This window comes from Grampus griseus, assembly GCF_964374135.1.
Source record: "Grampus griseus genome assembly, chromosome: 14".
NCBI classification, from domain to species: domain Eukaryota; kingdom Metazoa; phylum Chordata; class Mammalia; order Artiodactyla; family Delphinidae; genus Grampus; species Grampus griseus.
Window position 1 is genome coordinate 69190933 of NC_139008.1, and position 22172 is coordinate 69213104.

Below are 22172 nucleotides of genomic sequence, written 5' to 3' on the forward strand. Positions count from 1 at the left end.
CAGGACCAGATGGCTTCACAGGTGAATTCTATCGAACATTTAGAGAAGAGCTAACACACATCCTTCTCTAACTCCTCCAAAAAACTGCAGAGGAAGGAACACTCCCAAACTCATTCTGTGAGGCCACCATCACCCTGATACCAAAACCAGACAAAGATACTACAAAAAAAAAAAAAAAAAAGGAAAATTACAGACCAATGTCACTGATGAATATAGATGCAAAAATCCTCAACAAAATACAAGCAAATGGAATCCAACAACACATTAAAAGGATCATGCACCATGATCAAGTGGAATTTATCCCAGGGATGCAAGGATTCTTCAATATATGCAAATCAATCGATGTGATACACCATATTAACAAATTGAAGAATAAAAACCATATAATCACCTCAATAGATGCAGAAAAAGTCTTTGACAAAATTCAACACCCATTTATGATAAAAACTCACCAGAAAGTGGACATAGAGGGAACCTACCTCAACATAATAAAGGCCATATATGACAAACCCACAGCAAATATCAATCTCAATGGGGGAAAACTGAAAGCATTTCCTCTAAGATCAGGAACAAAACAAGGATGTCCACTCTCGCCAGTATTATTCAACATAGTTTTGGATGTCCTGGCCATGGCAATCAGAGAAGAAAAAGAAATAAAAGGAATACAAATAGGAAAAGAAGAAATAAAACTGTCACTGTTTGCAGATGACATGATAATATATAGAGAGAATCCTAAAGATGCCAGCAGAAAACTACTAGAGCTAATCAATGAATTTGGTAAAATTGCAGGATACAAAATTAATGCACGGAAATCTCTTGCATTCCTATACACTGACAACAAAAGATCAGAAATAGAAATTAAGGAAACCATCCCATTCACCATTGCAACAGGAAGAATAAAATACCTAGGAATAAACCTACCTAAGGAGGTTAAAGACGTGTACTCAGAATACTATAAGACACTGATGAAAGAAATCAAAGATGATACAAACAGATGGAGAGATATACCATGTTGTGGATGGAAAGAATCAATATTGTGAAAATGACTATACTACCCAAAGCAATCTACAGATTCATTGCAATCCCTATCAAATTACCAATGGCATTTTTATAGAACTAGAACAAAAAATCTTAAAATTTGTATGGAGACACAAAATACCCCAAATAGCCAAAGCAATCTTGAGGCAAAAAAAAGGAACTGGAAGAATCAGACTCCCTGACCTCAGAGTATACTACAAAGGTACAGTAATCAAGACAATATGGTACTGGCACAAAAACAGAACTATAGCTCAATGGAACAGGACACAAAGCCCAGAGATAAACCCACGCACCTATGGTCAACTAATCTATGACAAAGGAGGCAAGGATATACAATGAAGAAAAGACAGTCTCTTCAATAAGTGGTGCTGGGAAAACTGGACAGCTACATGTGAAAGAATGATATTAGAACACTTCCTAATACCATACACAATAAAAACCTCAAAATGGATTAAAGGCCTATATGTAAGACTGGACACTATAAAACCTTAGAGGAAAACATAGGAAGAACCCTCTTTGACATAAATCACAGCAAGATCTTTTTTGATCCACCTCCTAGAGTAATGCAAATAAAAACACAAATAAACAAATGGGACCTAATGAAACTTAAAAGTTTTTGCGCAACAAAGGAAACCATAAGCAAGACAAAAAGACAACCCCCTCAGAATGGGAGAAAATATTTGCAGATGAATCAACAAACAAAGGATTAATTTCCAAAATGTATAAACATCTCATGCAGCTCAATGTTAAAAAACAAATAACCCAATCCAAAAATGGGTGGAAGATCTAAATAGACATTTCTCCAAAGAAGACCTACAGATGACCAAGAAGCACATGAAAAGCTGCTCAACATCACTAATTAGTAGAGAAATGCAAATCAAAACTACAATTGGGTATCACCTCACACTGGTTAGAATGGGCATCATCAGAAAATCTACAAACAAAAAATGCCGGAGAGGGAGAAAAGGGAACCCTCTTGCACTGTTGGTGGGAATGTAAATATATACAGCCACTATGGAGAACAGTATAGAGGTTCCTTAAAAAAACTAGAAATAGAATTACCATATGACCCAGCAATCCCACTACTGGGCACATATCCAGAGAAAACCATAATTCAAAAAGACACGTGCACCCCAATGTTCATTGTAGCACTATTTACAATAGCCAGGTCATGGAAGCAACCAAAATGCCCATCGACAGAGTAATGGATAAAGAAAGTGTGGTACATATATACAGTGGAATATCACTCAGCCATAAAAAGGAACAAAATTGGGTCATTTTTAGAGATGTGGATGGACCTAAAGACTGTCATACAGAGTGAAGTAAGTCAGAAAGAGAAAAACAAATAATCGTATATTAACGCATATATGTGGAATCTAGAAAAATGATACAGTTGAACTGGTTTGCAGGGCAGAAATAGAGACACAGATGTAGAGAACAAACGTATGCACACCAAGGGGGGAAGGTGGTGGGTGGGCTGAATTAGGAGATTGGGATTGACATATATACACTAATATGTATAAAATAGATAACTAATAAAACTCTGCTGTATAAAAAGATAAGTAAAATTCAAAAAATTTTAAAAGAGGGAAACAAAAAAATAATCAAGGAACAAAAATTCTTATTTTCTAAAATTATTTCAGAGAATAAAAAGTAATGTTGTCTAACTATATATATATATATATATATATATATATATCCATCAGTCAATATTCTAAATTAATGATATTTTTCACATCTATCAAACTCACACAAATTAAATTTCTAACACCAGCAAGTGCCACTGAAGTTACAGGGGACCTATATATTTTTGCATTGTCAGTAGGAGTGTAATTGGTACAACTCTTTTGGGGAGCTATCTGGTAATATCTAGTAAAGTTGAAGATGCACCTCTCCTATGAATCAGCAAGTTTACTTGTAGGTATGTATCATAGAAAATCCACAGAAGGATATATTCATTGAAGAATTAATGTAATAAAGAATAATGAAAACAATGTAAATGCCCAGTAATAATGGAATGGATTGATAAGTTGTGTGTATTCATACAACAAAATACTATATAACTGTTACAAGTAATGTGCTTTTCCTGTATGACTTAACATTCGTGAATTCCAAAAACACAACATCAAATGAATAAACCAAGGTGCAAGAGAAGTATACCATTAGAACAAATTTTTAAAACATACAAAATAATACAGTATACTGTTAATATATATGTAGAAGATATACACAGCATATTTATTTTTAAAATGTATAGGAAAGATACACATCACCTGTAGAAGAGCAATTGCCTTCTGGGAGGGAGAGTAGAAAATGAGATCAAGAAAGTGCACAATGGGGGCCTGCAGTCTGTCTGAAAAATATTTATATCTTTAAAATTTATTTGAAGCAACTAAGGCTGAATAAAAGCATTTTCACATCTGGGTGGAGGGTGTCTATTAAATGTAATATTAGACCCTATTTAATAGCGTAACTGTGAAGACTGAGTGAGTTAATGCACTTAAAGGGCTTATAGAACAGGGTATGTTTTCTACATCATCACTATGTGTCGATTGTTTATAATTATTCACTAGAGACTGTGAATTTCTAGACAGCAGAGCTCGCTTAACTTTATCGCCATGTCCTTTATGCACAGCACAGAATCTAGCACAGAGGAGAGGTTCAGTAAACTGGTTGAATACACACATCTTAGATTCCTCTCTTCATCCCAGTTCCCCAGTGGTCCTCACCTACCTGTGAGCACCTATGATAATAGATTGTCATAAACTACTGGTAAAAATTTTAAGTCTTAGTATTTAACTCTTACAACCAATTCCATATGTGACCTGATTTATGGTTTCAAGGCAAGCGATTACTTTTAAGTAACCAACCAGCAGAGTTTATATAAGTCTTGAGATTCTTGGAAGAAGGTTGATTACATAAATGCCAACTACATTAGTATTGATTTCTCAAGGAATGAAAAAACATCAGCTGAATTGACTATTATTCCTTCTACTCTTTACCATTGCAAGAACTTTGTAGGGATCAGGATTTCAAAGCTATTTTAAAAAATCATCATATATAAAGCATTCCTTAGTATATAAGGCCTTAAGGAGGAGAAATGGGCCTTGACTGACTTCACCCACGTGCTGAACTCCATAAATATTATATAGTTAACACACGGTCCAGATACTTTCACAGGGTTCAGGAAAGAACAACTTTTGTTTATGTTGAGTTTTCTTATTTGTTGAATATAAAGTACCAATTAAAGTGTAATCAGAATAGCTGTTTGAGTTTTTGGCAGCATATCAGAAGGAGTTACGGAAAGCATGGCCTTTTCAATGATAGATATGAATTTGCAGAGGTCATGCTATGGTCTGGACAGGGCACATCTGGCATGATTTCAAACCATAAATGCACTCGAATCTAGTGTAATGAATTATATCCCAGGGCCCAGATCCTGATGGCCTTAGGAATGATTTCTTCATTCCCAAGGCAGTTCTGATTTTTAGAATACTTTGCCTGGAACCCAAACTCTGCATGCTCAGGAGACCCCCTCAGGTCTAGAATGGCTAAGACGTTGGGGCATCTTATTTTACCATTGCCACTGTCCACTTCTTTGTAGATTTTGATTTGGAGAACTGCTCAACCCATTGGAACCTGAAGCCTGTCTCCCTCCATCCCTAGATTAACTTATCTTGTCATAAGTTTCCATAGAATTGAGTTCCTTATCTTCTGAGCTTTTATCAGTTTGTGATTATGCACCAAGGGAATGCCTGAAAACTTAAGAAATGATGGTAGGGAGGAACTGAAGGGCATTACGCAAATGTAAAGATAAGAAGTGGTAAATAAGTAGAAGAAGAAAAAGCAACAAGACCAGTGAGCATTGGTAACATAAACATGAGGTAGGAACGGCATCAATAGGCTCTCGGAGAGAAAAACTGAATGGGACTAGCAGTCACTTTAGAGTCTCAGTTAAAATCTAAAGAGAGAAACCTGACCCAGGCTAAAGGTATAGTCAGTGACTAGCTCAAGTTGTAACAGCTTCCAAAAACCAAAAACATGCACTTGACCTTGCAACTAGGATTGCATATGGCACCCGGCCAAAACCCGCCAGCCTCTCCAGGGCAAAGAGTGACAGCTTTGCTGCCCTGCAGCTGAAGCAGGTTGGAGCCCATATTAAACTGTGCCAAGTAGGGTCTGCCACTAAGCTGAACACCTGTAATTTACCCATCTGTGTCCCTCAAGTCCTCACCCCAAAGTAAATTGATTCTGAGCTCTAACAGCTGTCTGGGGGACTCTGATGTGCTGTTCACAGAAGGAAAGGCTTTGGGAGATGACAAAAACTGTGGGTTGTGTTTTCAAGGTCAGAACCCAAAGAGAGGAATTTCTTTGATTCTTTCATGTGTGGAGATGACAAAAGTGGCTCTGGGTGGGATCCATAATTTTCAGATCATTTGAGTACCTACTAGACGTTAGTGATGAAAAAGGGGAAAGTCTGGGCAATGATAGTCCCTTTCACCTAGGAGTATAAAAGAGCAGGGAGAAATGGGGTACAAACTTGAGAAATGAATGTCATATGCAGTGTCTCTGTGAAGGTAAGGGAGTGTCAGGAATGTTGTAAATGTGTATTCACTAAAGGTCTACCATGTTCATAGCGATGATAGAAAACCAGATGTGTACTTCCTGGTAGCAATAAATTCGAGATTATTTGGAAGGGAGGAAAGGAAAATACATGTACTTATCACCTACTATAATCTTAGATGCAAAATACATATAACAGAAGCCTCTTGCCAACATCTGCAAGCACTGATATTTTCAATTACAAATAAGTGAAACAATTGTATTCTGTATAGGTTATATTTTAAAGCAAACAGAATCTCAAAGGCTGAATAGCTGAGACTCCTTGTGATTTCAGCCATAATCACATTTTTTTTTCTTTTCAAGCTTATATACTTTTTCATTTCTTGATTTTTAAGTACTTTGAGTACAAGTCCTTTTTTATTGATTTATTGATTCTTATTTACTTTTCAGATAACATTTTATTTGCTGTTACTAAAGTAAGAAATCTTTATTCATTTATTCTTTCATTGACCAGTCATACATTTACTAATTCAGTTAACAAATGTTTATTGTTCAAGTACTAAAAATGGAGTGATAAGTAAAACAAACAGTCTTGGCTTACAGGTTGGCCTTCAACAAGTAGAGCCTCTTCATGTACCATATTTTTTGGATACATAAGACTATTAGAAGCAATAGACATGCTTTTTTAATAAAAATTTAAAAGTTTATTTTAAAATTTATATACAAATTCAAAGACTAGCCAAAGCAATTTTGTAAAAGAACAAAAAAGTTAGAGGGCTACTTCCTACACTACTTGATTTCAAGATTTACTATAAAGTTACAATATAGTGTGGTTATTGGTGTAAGTATAGATGCATAGATCAATAGAATAGAGATCCCAGAAACATACCCACTCATATGCGGTCAATTGATTTTTGGCAAAGATACGAAGGTGATTCAATGGGAAAATGATAGTCATTCAAGCAATAGCACTGAAATAAAATCCATATGGAAAAAAATTCAAATCTTCCTTCACTGTCTACATAGAAATTCATTTAAAATGGATTGTAGATATATGTAAAACCTAAAACAACAAAAGATCTAGAAGAAAATATAAAGAAAATCTTTAAGCATTTAAATTCGGCAAAAATTTCTTAGGAAATGATATACACTAACCATAAGAGACAATAAAATGAGAAACTGTACTTCATCAAAGTAAAAGACTTCTTTTCAAAAAGTACCATTATATGACAGTGAAAACATAAAGCTGCAGACTGAAAGGAAATGTCTGGGAGACATATATCTGACAAAGGCCGAGTTAGAAATGCAAAAGATTTCCACATTTGTATTTTAAGTCTGAGATGTGACTCCATAAAAATGGGATTCCAGTCTCATCCTTATTCCTGCTACTCAAAGTGTCATCCAAGGATCAGTAGCATCAACATCACCTCGTAGCTGTTAAAAATGAAGACTCTCAGGACCCATTCTAGACCTACTGTTTTGAAATCTTCATTTTAATCAGGTCTCAGGTTATTCACATGCATATTGAAATTTGGGAACCCTGCTGCTTTTGACCACATAGGAAACCAGCTTCCTGTTTCTGGTACGTATGAAGGTGTGCAAGTGTGTCCTGGGATGTCTGGACTGTGCCAGGAAGCCAGGTACTGTCACCAAGAGAGCACAGGATTCGACACGGGCTATACGTGGATTTGGATCCAGGCTCTACCACTTGCTAAACATGTGGAAAATGATAGGCAGGTCATAGCATCTCCCAGCCTCAGTTTCCCATCTATAAACAGAGGAGGACTACATCCTCTCATAGAATTGTCATGAGGATTGAATGAGATAACATTCATAAAATACCCAGGACAGTACCTGACATGGTATCAGTTCTCAATAAATGCATATCTTTCAAGTGGTCAATAAAGAATGACTTTATTTTGCATTAAATAAATCACAAAAGTCAGTGCCTCAAAGCCAGTCCAAACTTCTGACATTTTCCCACATCAAAGAGCAAGATCATTTGCGTCTTTTTCTACACGTGCTTTTTTTCTTGTTCCAGCGGCCTCAGTTGGTAAAGGGAGGGCAGACAGCTTTAGCAGAACCCTTGCCTTTGGATTGTGGCCTCCCTCCCATCTGTCCACAGCCTCAACAGCCTACTTAATAGCAAGAACAATAACGGGGTTCATTATGCATGCAGCTCTGCCATCATTGCTGAGGAGAAAATTAGTTTGACGCCCTGAGTGACGGTTGAACTCTAGAAAGTGCCTACATAAAATAAAAGACAAGGGAAATATATGCATATACATACATATAATAAAGAGCGCAATGAGAAAAGTTATAAAGAAACAGCTCACAAAACTTACTCTTTTCCTGGTCCTTCTTGACACTCCAGGAAGAGTGCTTTGGTTATTAAGAAGTCTGTTTATTCAAAGGTGGCCTCCTCCCTGGCTTTGGGTGGGATGGTAGGAGAAGATCTGGGATGCACAAGCATGTGTGAGTACACACAAACACACACTCACACACATTTCAAACATTTTGACCATAATTTTAGATTTACAAAAGAGTTGTAAAGATAGTACAGTGTTCCCTTACAACCTTCACCTAGCTTGCTCTAATATTAATATCTTATGTGACCATGGTACAGTTATCCAAGCTAAGAAATTAACATTCATACATACTGTTAACTAAGCTACAAGGTTTCTTTGGATTTTCCCTCCTTCCTTTTTCTGTTCCTGAATCTAATCCAAGACACCATGTTGCATTTAGTCCTCATGCTTCCTTAGACATCTCCAATCTGTGAGTTTCTGTCTTTCCTGGTCTTTCATGACCTTAGACATTTAAAGAGTACTGGTCTTGTATTTTGTAGAATGCCCCTCAGTTTGGGTTGGTCTGGCGTTTTCTCATGAATAGACTGAGGTATTAATTTGGGGGAAGAAAATCACAGAGATGATATAGGTCTCATTACATCCCATAAGGGACACATGATACCAATGTGTCTTATTACTGATGATGTTAATATTGGTGACTTAGTTAATGTGACAGCTCCTAGTTTCTCCACTGTAGAGTTGTTATTTTTCCTTTTTATGAACTCTATTCCTCAGAAGCAAGTCATTAGGTCCAGCCACACTTGAGGGAAGAGGAATTAACTCCACCTCTTGCAAGGAAGGGTATCCAAGAATTTGTGATCATATGTTAAAACGACCACAGTAATTAGCAAATTTGGGGGAAGATACTCTGAGGCAATGCACATATCCTGTTCTTCATTAAAGTTAGTCATGCTGATTTTAGCACTTGCCAGTGGACCCTGCCTGCAGCAGTCATTACTGTGGTGTTCCAATGGTGATTTTTATTTTTCTCTTTCTTCTGCATTTATTAATTAGAATTCTTTTGTAAGGAAGATTTGTTCCTTCTACTCCATTTTATTATTTATTTAATCATTTATTTATATCAGTATGAATTCATGGGTATTTTGCTTTATTGGGGGGTTATAATCCAATATTATCATTATTTATTTTATTTCTCAAATTGTTCCAGCATGGCTATCAGGAGCTCTTTCAGGTTGGCCCCTGTGTCTCTTTGATACAATTCCATCCTTTGGTTCTTTGAGTACTTTCTTACCTTATGGCCCTGCAAGATGTTCCAGACTCATCTTGTAGTTTCCTTCCCCACTCGTAGAATCAACCATTTCTCCAAGGAGCTCTGGTTCCTTTTATTGGAGAGTTATATTTAGAAAACAAGATTTGGTGGCTAGATGAACATTTTAAATTGCGTAGTTATTGAATATATACTGAGGGCTGGATATTCTGCTACCTACTTACATAGCCATGGCCTTGATAAATTCTCACTCCAGTCTCAGAGGGGGTAACTGAGGGTACTTCTTCTTTCTCCCATAGAATGTTTTTCTTACAATAGGACCCCAGTCTCCGTACAAGGTGTCTGCTAGTCCTCTCTGCATAGCATCTTTCACATTACATACTTGAGCTTCTCTGCCTCCCCATATTTGCAAATGCTCTCTTTTCTGCCTGTAATATCCTTTCTACCTCTTCCTCTTCTTTCTTCCCTCTCCCTTCAAAAGGAACAGACATACATGCATGTGCACATGCACACGTCTGACAACACGCTTGCACACTTTGGAACATACTGTTTTTCCTCCTGCCTCAATTCTTGCCACCAAATAACTTCGCAAAGATTTGGATCATGTATCTGATATTCTCTGTGACTTTGAGAGGGCATTTTAGTGGGTAGAAAAATCACCAAACTACTATAAGAAGGCTAAGTGTTTGGAACAGGGGCTTAGTCTGAGTGGAGTGTGTGCTTAAAGAATTTGCTCAATAAAATTTTCAAAATGATAAGGAGCCTAATGGGTATCAGAAACACTGGAGTCATTCATGAATTCATTCATTTACTCATTTATTCATGAATTCATTCATTTACTCATTTATTTATTCATTCATTTACTCATTTATCCCCAAATTACAAAGGGCTTAAAAGGCACCAGACATCACAGAGGGGTTGGGATTACAAAGATGTGTTGAGTAACTTCCATCCTTCAAGGGGTTTATAGTTAAAGAGAAGCAAACATGAAAGTCACTGAGTGACACAAGCGGTCCTCCAGCAGCTTGCAAAGACCTCTGGAAGGAATGCATGTACTTGCGGGTGGGAGGCATGGTGAAACAAAGCCTTTTAAGGCAAGATGCATGTTTAAAAGACCATCAGTTCACAAAGGATGGGCTTTCTCATCAGAAGCAGTAAAAGAAATAAAGACCTGGAGGTGACAAACATCACAATGTAGTGGGACCTTCTGTGTAGGCAATATTGTTTCTCTCCAATGATGATGATTTTTTTCTCCTCTTTTCTAATATTTTATGATTGTTGTTGTTTTAATCTTCTGGTGAATTATCATGGTGATAGCAGTAAATTTTGCCCAAGTTTTGCCTGTTGCATGCTTTAATTGTTATAACACAGACACACACACTCATATACATATCGCCCCTTGCTTATTTTTTCTGTTTTTTTTTCTTTAAAAACCACACACTTTTCCAGCACATGTCCTGCTTTTAATACTACTTTTAAAAGTATCTTAGATATTTCAATATAATTGTTTAGCTTCTCTCACCTTAATTGTCATGTTAGAAGAAATAGTATCTATTGGTGCACTGCTGAGACAAGATATGTAGCTCACTTTCATTTTTCCTTGTACATGCACTCAAACACACTGCTAGGTTTTGAAAATTTAAGGTTTACTACCAGATTTGTGTTATTACAAAATTAATTTTACATTATGTATTTTCCTTCCAAAACGTTGGAATTTGTATTTGTTATTTTAACCAGACAAAAAGCAGGTAGGACCGGATTTTTAAAAACTGTTTTTGGTACTTGATTGGAGGGTTTTTTTGTTTTGTTCTGTTTTTAGTTCACCTTTGTGTGATGTGATATTTTGTTTCTTGTGTCAATGAAGAGAAGCACATTTTCAGGATTTATTTATTTTCCCCTCCCCCAGCACCTCTGCTCCCTGCCCAAGAGGCAACCATAAATAAGTTTCTATAATTTTTTATTTCACAAAAGTATATGTTTTTCCTTGAGTGTAACAACTTGGCTGCATACTTATAAAACAAAATAACACGCACACACACACACACAAGTACACAGCCTATTCCATCAAAACTCTGTAGGGATGGCTACTTTTTCTTCTAGCATTTCATGTGTTATATGTAAACTCTCAGATTTGGTAGATTTTTGTTCCTTCCTAGGTATTAACGTATTTATATTGTTTACAATTTGCTTCTAAGTATTAATTATTTTTACCCAAATGATTGTAGCATTTAAAAATCCTTACGGTTAAAGAAAGGGGGGCTAGAAATGTACCTGTGCCTTTCATTCTAGTTTTTTACCTGGTTCTCAGTAAACCTTTTCAAATTTCAAATGCAGTTTCTCCCCCATGTTATAGAATTTTTTTATTGCAAATATGATTATTGTCTCTTTTTTCATTTCCCTGATCTTTCCAGACTCCTTCCTAAAAAGGAACTATTATTTCTATTTTGGTTCTCCATTCTTTGTTCGTTCTCTAATTTTCTGTCTTGGCATTTTTGTCTCATTGTTCCTTTATTTTTTTCATTTTAAATGGTTTCTCAAAATATCCTTCACACCACTGGTTCAACATCTGTACAGCAACAATGACATTCTTTTCTGTGGTCAATGTAGATTTTACTAATATTTAATTTTTTTCTATTATATTTTCTTAGTTTATTAGTTTATCTTTAAAAATGTCCTCATACATCAATTTCTGTAAGCCTGATATCTCCTTAATTACTTCTTTTCCCAACATTTTAGGGTCATAACTTTCTGCATATTTGAGTAAGATAGTTTCTTGAAAATTTTTTCTGTATACTGCAAGAGATCATTTTTAGTAGGTTACTTTTATTTAAGATTTCTGAAACTTTTCCTTCCTACCTGTAGAGTCTTATTTAGTTGTCTTTATGTCTAGTTCTATAACTGTATCTAGCTGTCTATGTATGTATCTGTCTTTCTGGGGTTCAGGGAACTTATTTAAGTTACTTGTAAAATTTTTGAAAAATTTTGTGTTTTTGCATCTTTGAAAATTTTATTATGGGTGAAAACTGCTAATATAGTTTAAATATGAACTGATTTTAATTATTAGAGGTATTAAAACTGTTTTCCGTTTATTAGTTATTGGAATTTCTTCTTTCATTAATTGCCTGTTGGTGTATTTTTCTGTTTTTCTATTGAAGCATTCATAATTTTGTAGTTAACTGGCAAAACTCTTTGCTCACCAAGAATGTTAATACTTTATCTGAAAAGTGCCTAGCAAATACTCTTTGTCCATTTAAAAAATTTTCCATTGCTTTTTGTTGTTTATAATCTAATGACATTTTAGTGCTTTCATGTACTCAAATTCATTCATCTCTTTTTCCTTAGAAAACCTTTCCACAGCCCAAGACAAGTTCCATTTATGGGAACAATAATAAAGGTCTGGACTAAGACAATAGCAATGGGGAAAGACTGAAGGCCAGCATGGTAGTGAATGTTGGTTAAGGGAGTAGAATCAACAGCACATGGTGCCGAATTAGAAATACAGAGTAAATCGTGATGAGATGTGAGCTGATGTCCAGGTTTCTACATTGAATATGTAAATAGATGATGGTATTTCACCAAACAAGAAGAAAGACTGAACAGTTTGGGAAACTAAGAAAATGTATTGCTAGTGGGAAATATTGAATTTCAGTTAGAAAGCAACATTCTAAGGTGTAGGAGGCACAGGCATATTTACAGGCAGAAAAGGAAAGGAAAAAAAATATCAGAAGAGAGGGTAAGAGGAAGAGCTTAAGAATAAGAATGTGCAAATGTTAGTTGAGGTTTGAGCAGGGAGATGTCATAATGAGTTTCAGATCCTGGAATCCTGGTCAAGGATGTGGCTCAGAGATCAACTGGAGAGAGAAGAAAATTAATGAACGTTTTTAAAGAGCCAGGCTCTATGTTTAGAAATGTAATGTTCATGCCAATCTTTTTGCCAAAAAAGCCGTTGTCATCCTCAGTTTTTCAATTTAAGTTCAGAGAGGCCAAATCAGCTACCCCAAACCACAAAGACTCTGATGTGGCATCTATTTAAACTGACATCTCTTTGTCTCTGGTACTATTGCTCTTGTCTTTAGACTACCTCTCAGTAGGATTTCTGCTTCCTAAGAGAGCCACCATTGTACATCAGGTAAATTTGAACCCAGCTTGCATCAATATCTGTTGCCCATTCTCTGCAGGGGCAGTTGGCATCAGAACATTGAGAGACCTGTTATCTTTAGGTTAAAGTGGATATGTTACCATTACCTTGTGCAGAAGAATCTGATCATTGCCCTGCAGACAGTTTTGTTATCTCTCATTGCATATGTGATCATTACCCAGAGGTCAGAGATACAATCACTGCCCTACAGGAATACATATCATTATGGCTTGGCAAGTGGAAAAGCGATAATTAAATAACACAAATAGATGGGATCATTGTACTGCAGATAGAAGTGTTATTACATTTCTCTGAGAAAGGCAATCTTTAGTGTGCAAAAGACAATGTGTTAATTACATTTATGGTAGAGATATGCTGGTTATATTGCCCATAATGATGATATCAATTGCATTTCAGGTAGAAATTGGTATCATTGCATTGCTGATAAACCTGTTATAATTACATTGCAGGAAGAGATGCAATAGTTCCCTTGCATATGGTGCATATGGAGATGGGATCATTATAGAACAGGTGGAGATGCAATCATTATGCTCCATAAACCCATTTTCATGGTTGGACACAGCATATGAAGTGGGACCCTTTCTTTGCTGGAAGACCTATTACCACTTGGGTTGCAAACTATATGCTTATTGTCCTTTGCCTTAAACAAAAATTTGGGGTCCCACAACTGTTTTAAGTGTGTTGCACATGAAAATGTGAACATTACATTGGGAAGGTGTGGAAGTGATCCTGGCAATTTACAGGCATATGCCTTAGTCAGTCCTACAGTTTCTATTTTTATACTCTTTTTGCTTTGAGATGCCTCGTGAGGAAATCTGGGATGGATGCCTTAAGCATGATAGGCCACATGGATAGGGAGGCCTTGAAGGATAAAAAATCAGCAGGGAAGAAAGAAACCCAAACAGGCTCCAAAAAGTCCAGCCATTCTAGCAGATGTGCCAGACTTGTGAGGGAGGCCATCTTAGATCACCCAGGTCTGCTAGAGCTTCCAACTAACTGCAAACACGTGGGTGAGTCCAGCCAATGGACTCAGAGTAGAAACAAGACACCCAACTGAGCACTAAGTTTTGGGGTGATTTGTTACACTGAACAAATAACTGTGTACATTTTAATGATATATAATCATTACCCAGTGTTATGATAGCCTTTTTAACAGAGTTGAAGTGATACATTCCCCATTTACAATGCAAAGCAATCCAATGGTAATAGCTACCACTGCCCTAAAAGGATCTAAAGCTTCCTGAAGTTGATTGAATATATAGTTATCCAAAGTGTCTGATCACACGTCTACTTGATGCATAATGATTGCACCTCCATGAGCAACATGACAGTAAAGTTCTTTTTCTTTTACTCCTGCTTTTTTTTTTAATTGAATGATTACATTTACATTGTAAAAAAGTTGAAGTTGCTTGTCCTGCAGTTAGTGAAACCTAGCTTCAGATTTCAGCTCTATTTCAGCTCTATTTCATTAAGTGACCTTTGGTAGGTCCCTTAAATTCTCTAAACCTCCTGTGTAAATTGAGGAAAATAATTCCAAACTCACAGTGTCGCTGCGAGAATTAAATATGATAACTTATGTAAAGCTTCACCATAGTTGATGAAACATACAGTAGCATTTAAACTGTAACTCTTACCCATATTTCTGATGTAGTAGACAATGATATTACTCTTCAAGGATTGATCTGATAGATTTTTGTCAAACAGAAAAGACAAGGATATGTTTCAGGAGAAAATTCTGGTGCTCCTTTGGTATAACTCAGTAGCATATTGGCAATCTTATGTTTTGTTTTATTTTGTTTTCTGTCATGTCAAGGTTCATTCAATTAGTGATCCATTTCTTCATTTATCAAATATTGCATTAACAAAATAATAACTTTTTCTATTTTATGTCACACTGTGATTACAAAGATAAATAAATTATACTGGGATGAAAGTAATCAGTTGCTATCCAGAATGAAAAAGAAAACCACAGGGAAATAAAAGGTATTTGCCAAGAAGGAAGGAAGAGGGCAGTAGCTTGGGGTCTCTTCTAGGTTTGAAGAATGTCTTGAAGAATGTCTAAAATTTTAAAATATATATACATATATTTCAGGTATGATGAGGATGTTAGAAGCTATTCTAACTCATACTTTTCTAATGGAGTATGCATTGGTTTGACCACTTTGAAAAGCTGTTTGGTAATAGCTATTAAAGTTAAACCTACTTCTACATTATGCCCCAGAAATTCCAAACCTTGGTATACATCCAAGAGAAATGAGAGTATATGTCCTCCAAAAGATATGTACAAAAATGTTCATAGGGCTTCCCTGGTGGCGCAGTGGTTGAGAGTCCACCTGCCGATGCAGGGGACACGGGTTCGTGCCCTGGTCCGGGAGGATCCCACATGCCGCGGAGCGGCTAGGCCCATAAGCCATGGCCGCTGAGCCAGCATGTCCGGAGCCTGTGCTCCGCAACGAGAGAGGCCACGACAGTGAGAGGCCCACATAACGCAAAAAAAAAAAAAAAAAAAAAAAAAAAATGTTCATAGCAGTCATAGTCAAATAGCTAAAACCTGGAAATGACTCAAATGTCCTTCAACAGGGGAATGAATAAATAAATTATGATATACCTATAAAATGGACTGGTATTTAACAGTAAGAATGAACAAACTACCTATATATTCCATAGCACAGATGAATCTCAGATATTACACTGAGTGAAGTAAGTCAAATTAAAAAAAAAATAACATTATTTCATTTATATGAAGTTCAAGAATAAACAAAAGTTATTTATGATGATAGAAGCAGCAGTCTTCTCTGGTAGGGGAAGGGTATCGACAAGGAACGTATGTGAGGAATCCCTGTAGGTTGATGAGAATATTCTATACCTGATCGGGGTTACTAGGTTATATGGACACATAAAAATGTATCAATTCATACACTTAAGATTTGTGTCCTCTACTATATGTGTATTATGGATCCATTAAAAATAAATTGATAAAAAGTAATGTCTTGGGCTTCCCTGGTGGTGCAGTGGTTGGGAGTCCGCCTGCCGATGCAGGGGACACGGGTTCGTGCCCGTTCTGGGAAGATCCCACATGCCGCGTAGCGGCTGGGCCTGTGAGCCATGGCCGCTGAGCCTGCACGTCCGGAGCCTGTGCTCCGCAATGGGAGAGGCCACAACAGTGAGAGGCCCGTGTACCGCAAAGAAAAAAAAAAAAAAAAAAAGTAATGTCTTTGGGGTTTGGTCTAGGGAGAACTGGTGAAACCAGCATTAGGGGTCTCAGGGATGTGGGTGAGTATGGTACCCACTGAAGTAGAGATACCCCAGCACCAGGAGTTTAGAGGCACTTATATTTGGTTCTTCTATCTAGCTGAATGGACAGGGCTCTTTCTGTCCTTTCCTGCCACAGAACTATCACCAATGGGGTAATCTTCAGCGGAAGCTAACTTTCCTAATGCTCTCACAAAGAGTATCTCACATTGAACTCCCAGTTCTGGCCCGTCTGCTTTGCTTCTTTTACAGGCCTGGAGGGCTTTCAGAACTGAACATCCACTCAAGTCAAATGACAAGAAGCATAACCTGCTATTAGATTCTTGTCACTCACTGGGCAAGGGCTGCACTGTTTCTGCTGCTGCATTTCCCCACTCATGTCCTCTGACATTCCCTGGGGCCAGGCCAAGCTCTGGTGGCTCCTCCAAGGCTGGCCTTAAAGAGAACTCAGGGTGTCTGGACTGGACCCTGGAGACAGTGTCCTGGGCCAGAGACCTCTGATCTCCAGGCCAGTAGAGTCACCACGCAGACAGATTTATTAGCCATTGGCGAAAGAGCTGGCGTTTTTGTGGCCATCTCTCTACCCCTTCCTTTCCACATGACCATACCCTTAGCCATATCCTCATGTCCTTAGATGGCTGTTGCCTTTTGGTAAATTGATAATTTAAAAAAATAAGCACATTTATCATGGCCTTGTGGTTGTCCTTCCTGAACTCCTCAGGGCGGCAAGCCACTAAGTACTAGTCTGAACTTAGTAGCATTGACAGAGAGAGCATCCCCTATTAACCAGATGCAGTTCCCCCCACCCCCACAGGGGACCTACTTCTAGGATTAATATGCTGAGAAGGCCACAATTTTGTTTTCGGTGAGGATGGTGTGTTTACAAGGAAGAATGGAGCTACGTAAAGTTAGATTAGTCTGTTTTAAGTCTTTTATCTTCCATTTACTGGCTTTCTAAATTTGGGCAAGTAAATTCACCTCTCTGAGTCTCATTCTCTTCATTTTTGAGATTAAGTGAGACAATATATGTACAATTCTTTCCAGGCAACTACGAAGTTCAAATAAATAGAAGAAATTGTAATTATTATTTATGTTTAAAATGGGGCCATCTTTCTTGCTTGGAGTTTTCACACATTAAAAAGGCGGGTCATTTTACAATGCCCTTTATATTCTAGATTAATTATCTACTTCTTTTATCTAATTATTAAATACAAATAACATCTTTCTCTACATCATTCAGTTTAGATTCTCACTCATATTCACATCCTACAGAGTCAGTCACCAAGGCCTGTTAGACTTCCTGATCAGTTTCTCTTCCTCTCCATTCCCACTGACATTAACCATACCAGGCCCTATCATTTCATACTGGGATTACTATCCTCCACTTAGTGCCTCCTTCTCCTCTATTGATATTAAACATAACTTCTAGTCTCATATCCCCCAATCTCAGCTTTCAGGATATCACATTCTTATTCTATTGACCTAACTTTTCAGTGGATTTCTGCTTCCTTCCACATCTATCTAACAACTCTGAGAACCTTTCCAGTACTTCTTTTTGAACTTGCCTTTATCCCTTTTCCTATCTATGCCCGTCAGCAACCTTCCATTGACAAAATTACCACAAGCATTTTCTTGTGAATATATGGCCACAGTTCATTGGTCCATGGAAAGACAGACACCTGACCCAAGATGAGTCAGTTAGAATCTTTCCCAGAGAATCTGTAATCATCATTAAGAAGGTATCAAAGTGAAAAATTTTATTCCTCAAAAGACACCGTTAAGATAATGAAAATACAAGTCAAAATATTTGCATATCATATATCTGCTCAAGGACTTGTATCTGGAAAACATAAAGAATTTTACAACTCAGTAAGAAGATGAACAACGCAAATTTTAAAATGAGCAAAACATTTGAATAGGCATTTCACCAAAGAAGATATAAATGAATAACCAGCATGTGCAAAGATGTTGAACATTCTTAGGCTTTAAGGAAATACCACTTCACACACTGGAATGACTATAATCCAAAAGACTGACAATAACAAATGGTGAAGGTGTGGAGAAACTGGAACTCTCAAATATTTTTGGTGGAAATGTAAAATAATGTAGCCATTTTGGAAAACAGTTTGGAAGTTTCTTAAAAAGCTAAAATCATACTTACCTTATAATCCAGTAATTCCACTTCTAGGCATATATCTGATAAAGATAAAAACATGTTCACACAAAGACTTGTAAGTGAATATTCATAACAACGTTATTCAAAAGTGAAAACAATCCAAATGTTCACCAACTGGTGAATGGAAAACAAAATATGATATACTCAGCAAAAAAAAGAACAAACTAATCATTGATACATATTGCAACATGGATAAACCTCAAATCACTATGCTAAGTGAAAGAAGTCAGACATAAAAACTGCAAATTGTATGATTTCTGTTGTAAGAACTTTCTAGAAAACACAAATCTATAAAAGAGGAAATAGATCAGTGGTTGCCTGGGGCTGAGGTTTAGAGTGAGGACTGACAGCAAACGGATACAAAAGGAGATTGTTTGAATGACGGAAACTTTCTAAAAGTTGGATTGGGTGATGGTTGTGGATCTGTATAAATTTATTAATAATCATTGAACTATGTACTTGAAATGGGTGACTTTTATGGTATATAAATTATACCTCAATACAGTTTTTTTTTGTTTTGTTTTTTTAAAGTAGTGACTAAGTGGGATCTAGAACCCCATCAGAGATGGAGATGTTTTCTTCCAGTAACAATTCAGAATAATGTTCCCATTAAGCAATATATATTTGATTCCTATTCAACATGTGGTCAGCTGATCATCTTGTTATTTTCTTTCCTTCTGCACACTCTAGTTGAACTTTTGACTTAATATCTTTATTGCACACATTTAATTAAGAGCTTGCCATTCTCTTGAGACCATGTGTTCAGAAACTGACCTTGCTCAGTTTGAATTTTATTCTTAACTCTTAGATTTTATTAAGACCACCACATATTAAATGTTTTATTTTTGGTCTGTGAGTACGAGAAACATATTCTTGGCTATCTTTTACAAATTCATGACTATAGAGATAGACTAGAAGAGGCCAAGGACTGATTCTAGGAGACACCAATTGCTCTATTCCCCTACCTGATAATGAGTGCCTACCCAGGGGGAATCAGCCAGTGTTAAATCTCATAATGACAAACAGAAATGTGCAGTATCGTTATCACTAAGCCAACACCATTAAAGGCCACTGTTTATTGACACTTCAGGTGACTGGTTGATGCCTCTCCAGGCCGAGCTAATGAGGAGAACCTCTCCATTACCTCTTATCGAGATTTAGCAGCATCACGGCTACCCAATGAAGGTGGAAATTACTGGGCAAGCATTGACAGTAGCCAGATGCTGGCCTTCAGTCATAATGCATGCACTCATGAACAGATTTGTAGACTCAGAAATCCAGCTGATTGAGGTTTTTGTTTTTGCCTGTTTGCAAAACCCAGTGCCCTCAAACATTTTGCGGTTCTCCCCAGTCTAGGGCAAAAGTGATTGTTTCTGTGGATATCTCTCCTGCTATTTGTCTCAGACACAAACAAGACTAGAGCACAAATGTGAAAGTCTTTTCGGTTCTTTTATTTCTTAGAATCCCGCAGCGGTTGTTATTTACTGATGGGATCTGTTTACTCAACACCAGTCATCCACAGACCATCTCCAAAAATCTGTTATTTCCACATTCTATCAACACCTTTAATTAATTACTTTTTTTCTTGAAACCAACTCAAATTTAATTTCTTTATTTGTTCATGAAGGAAATGTAATCTTACTACCATTAATGAAAGATAAGATTTTAAAAACCCACATTAAGATAAACATGTAACTATTAATTGCTATTTGCCAACCCAATATGCTTTCTAACCTTCTATTTTAATAGAATGCTTCTATATTAATAAAGCATGCTGTTTTTTTTTTTCAGAGTAGCAATGTACTCAGACAGAAAACTACATTTTCCAACCTCCTTTGCAATTAAGTTGGTCCTGAATTTGGTTTTGGCTAACAAGATTAAGGAGAAGTTGATCCAAGGGAATTCTGAGAAAATTCTTTAAAGGGGTTGAGGTAGCTAGCATTTGCCGTTGCTTGTCCTCCTTTTCCTGCCTTGAACATGGGCACAATGTTAGAGATGAAGTGGCCATCTTGGGTCAATGAGGCACCAACTATGAGGTTGAAAGCTGCACACTTAAATGACGGCGAAGCAGAAATCTAGACAGAGAAGGATCTCTGGTTATTGTGTAAGAAAGAATGAATTCCCAACTTATTTAAGAAACTGTTAAATCAGGTTTGCTCTTACCAGAAGCCAATGCCATCTTAACTGAGATGTGTATAACTGTCCTACTTAAAATTTCTTCATGGGCCACCATTATGGGCATTACACTTTGATAAACACTCTGCTTACTGAATGCAGTGTGTGTAAAATGTCTTTCCTGGGGACAAAGGCCATTTTTATTTTTCACTAACTCCTATCAGCCAGAGCTAAGTTTTGAGGGCCCAAAGTGGCATTTCTCCAATCTGAATGTGTATTATGCATGGGTAGCCCTTTGATTCTCTCTGTCATTGAAGGAGATTTAAATGGTTATGGGATGAATTCAAATTTGTTCAGCTATAAATACAACATTGAAAGTCCAGCCCACAGCCAGCCTTGTATCCTAACACTGCTTTTCCACATGGGAATGTAGGCATGCAAGTGTCCTTATCCTTTGTTCAGGGTTAGAGCTAAAACTACTGCGTCTCTCTGAGCTTTAAGGAAAATGATGTCTGGTTACTTAACCCCTTGCTTACTATTTGAATAGGAAGTTCAGAACCAATAAGCCAAAAAAGCAGTGGTTTATGTGGTCAAATGTTCTGAGCACTGTGACTTTATCTTATTTCACTATCCCAAACAACGAACATCTAAGAATGTCAAGTTCTGGCTCAATGATAGGGTAATGAAGAAGTTATTTGAAAAGATGCTGTAAATAACACCAGTTGCCATTTATTGAACTTGTCTATATACTAAGTGTATACTCATATTTAATTTTCAAGCAACCCTATGAGGTAGCTATTATGATGATGATGACGACGATGATGACGATGATGTCTCTGTTTTACATTTGAGGAAATTGAGTCTTAGAGAAATTAAATCCCTTGCCCAAGATCACCCAGTGAGTAATAGGAATGAGAAATAAAATTCTTCCCTGTGTGAACCTAAAGTCAGAGCTTTTAACTATTGCTTGATGGATCTGGGTGTAAAACTATCCTGACATCTTTGTGTGTTAGCTAATTTCTATTAATTATTTATACTTAAATTATTATACAATATTGATGTTTATTCATATTTTATATTAATTCAATTAAATCCCTAATAACATGAACCAATTAACTTACTAACCCTTGGCAAGTTATTTATTTATATTTAATTAACATATATGACCTTAACTATGTGCCAGGCTCTGTCCTAAGGACTCTACAAATATTATCCATTTAATTCAGATTTCAAATCAATGAATTAAGTACTCCATTTAAACAAGAGGAAACTGAGGCATAGACAGTTAAGTAA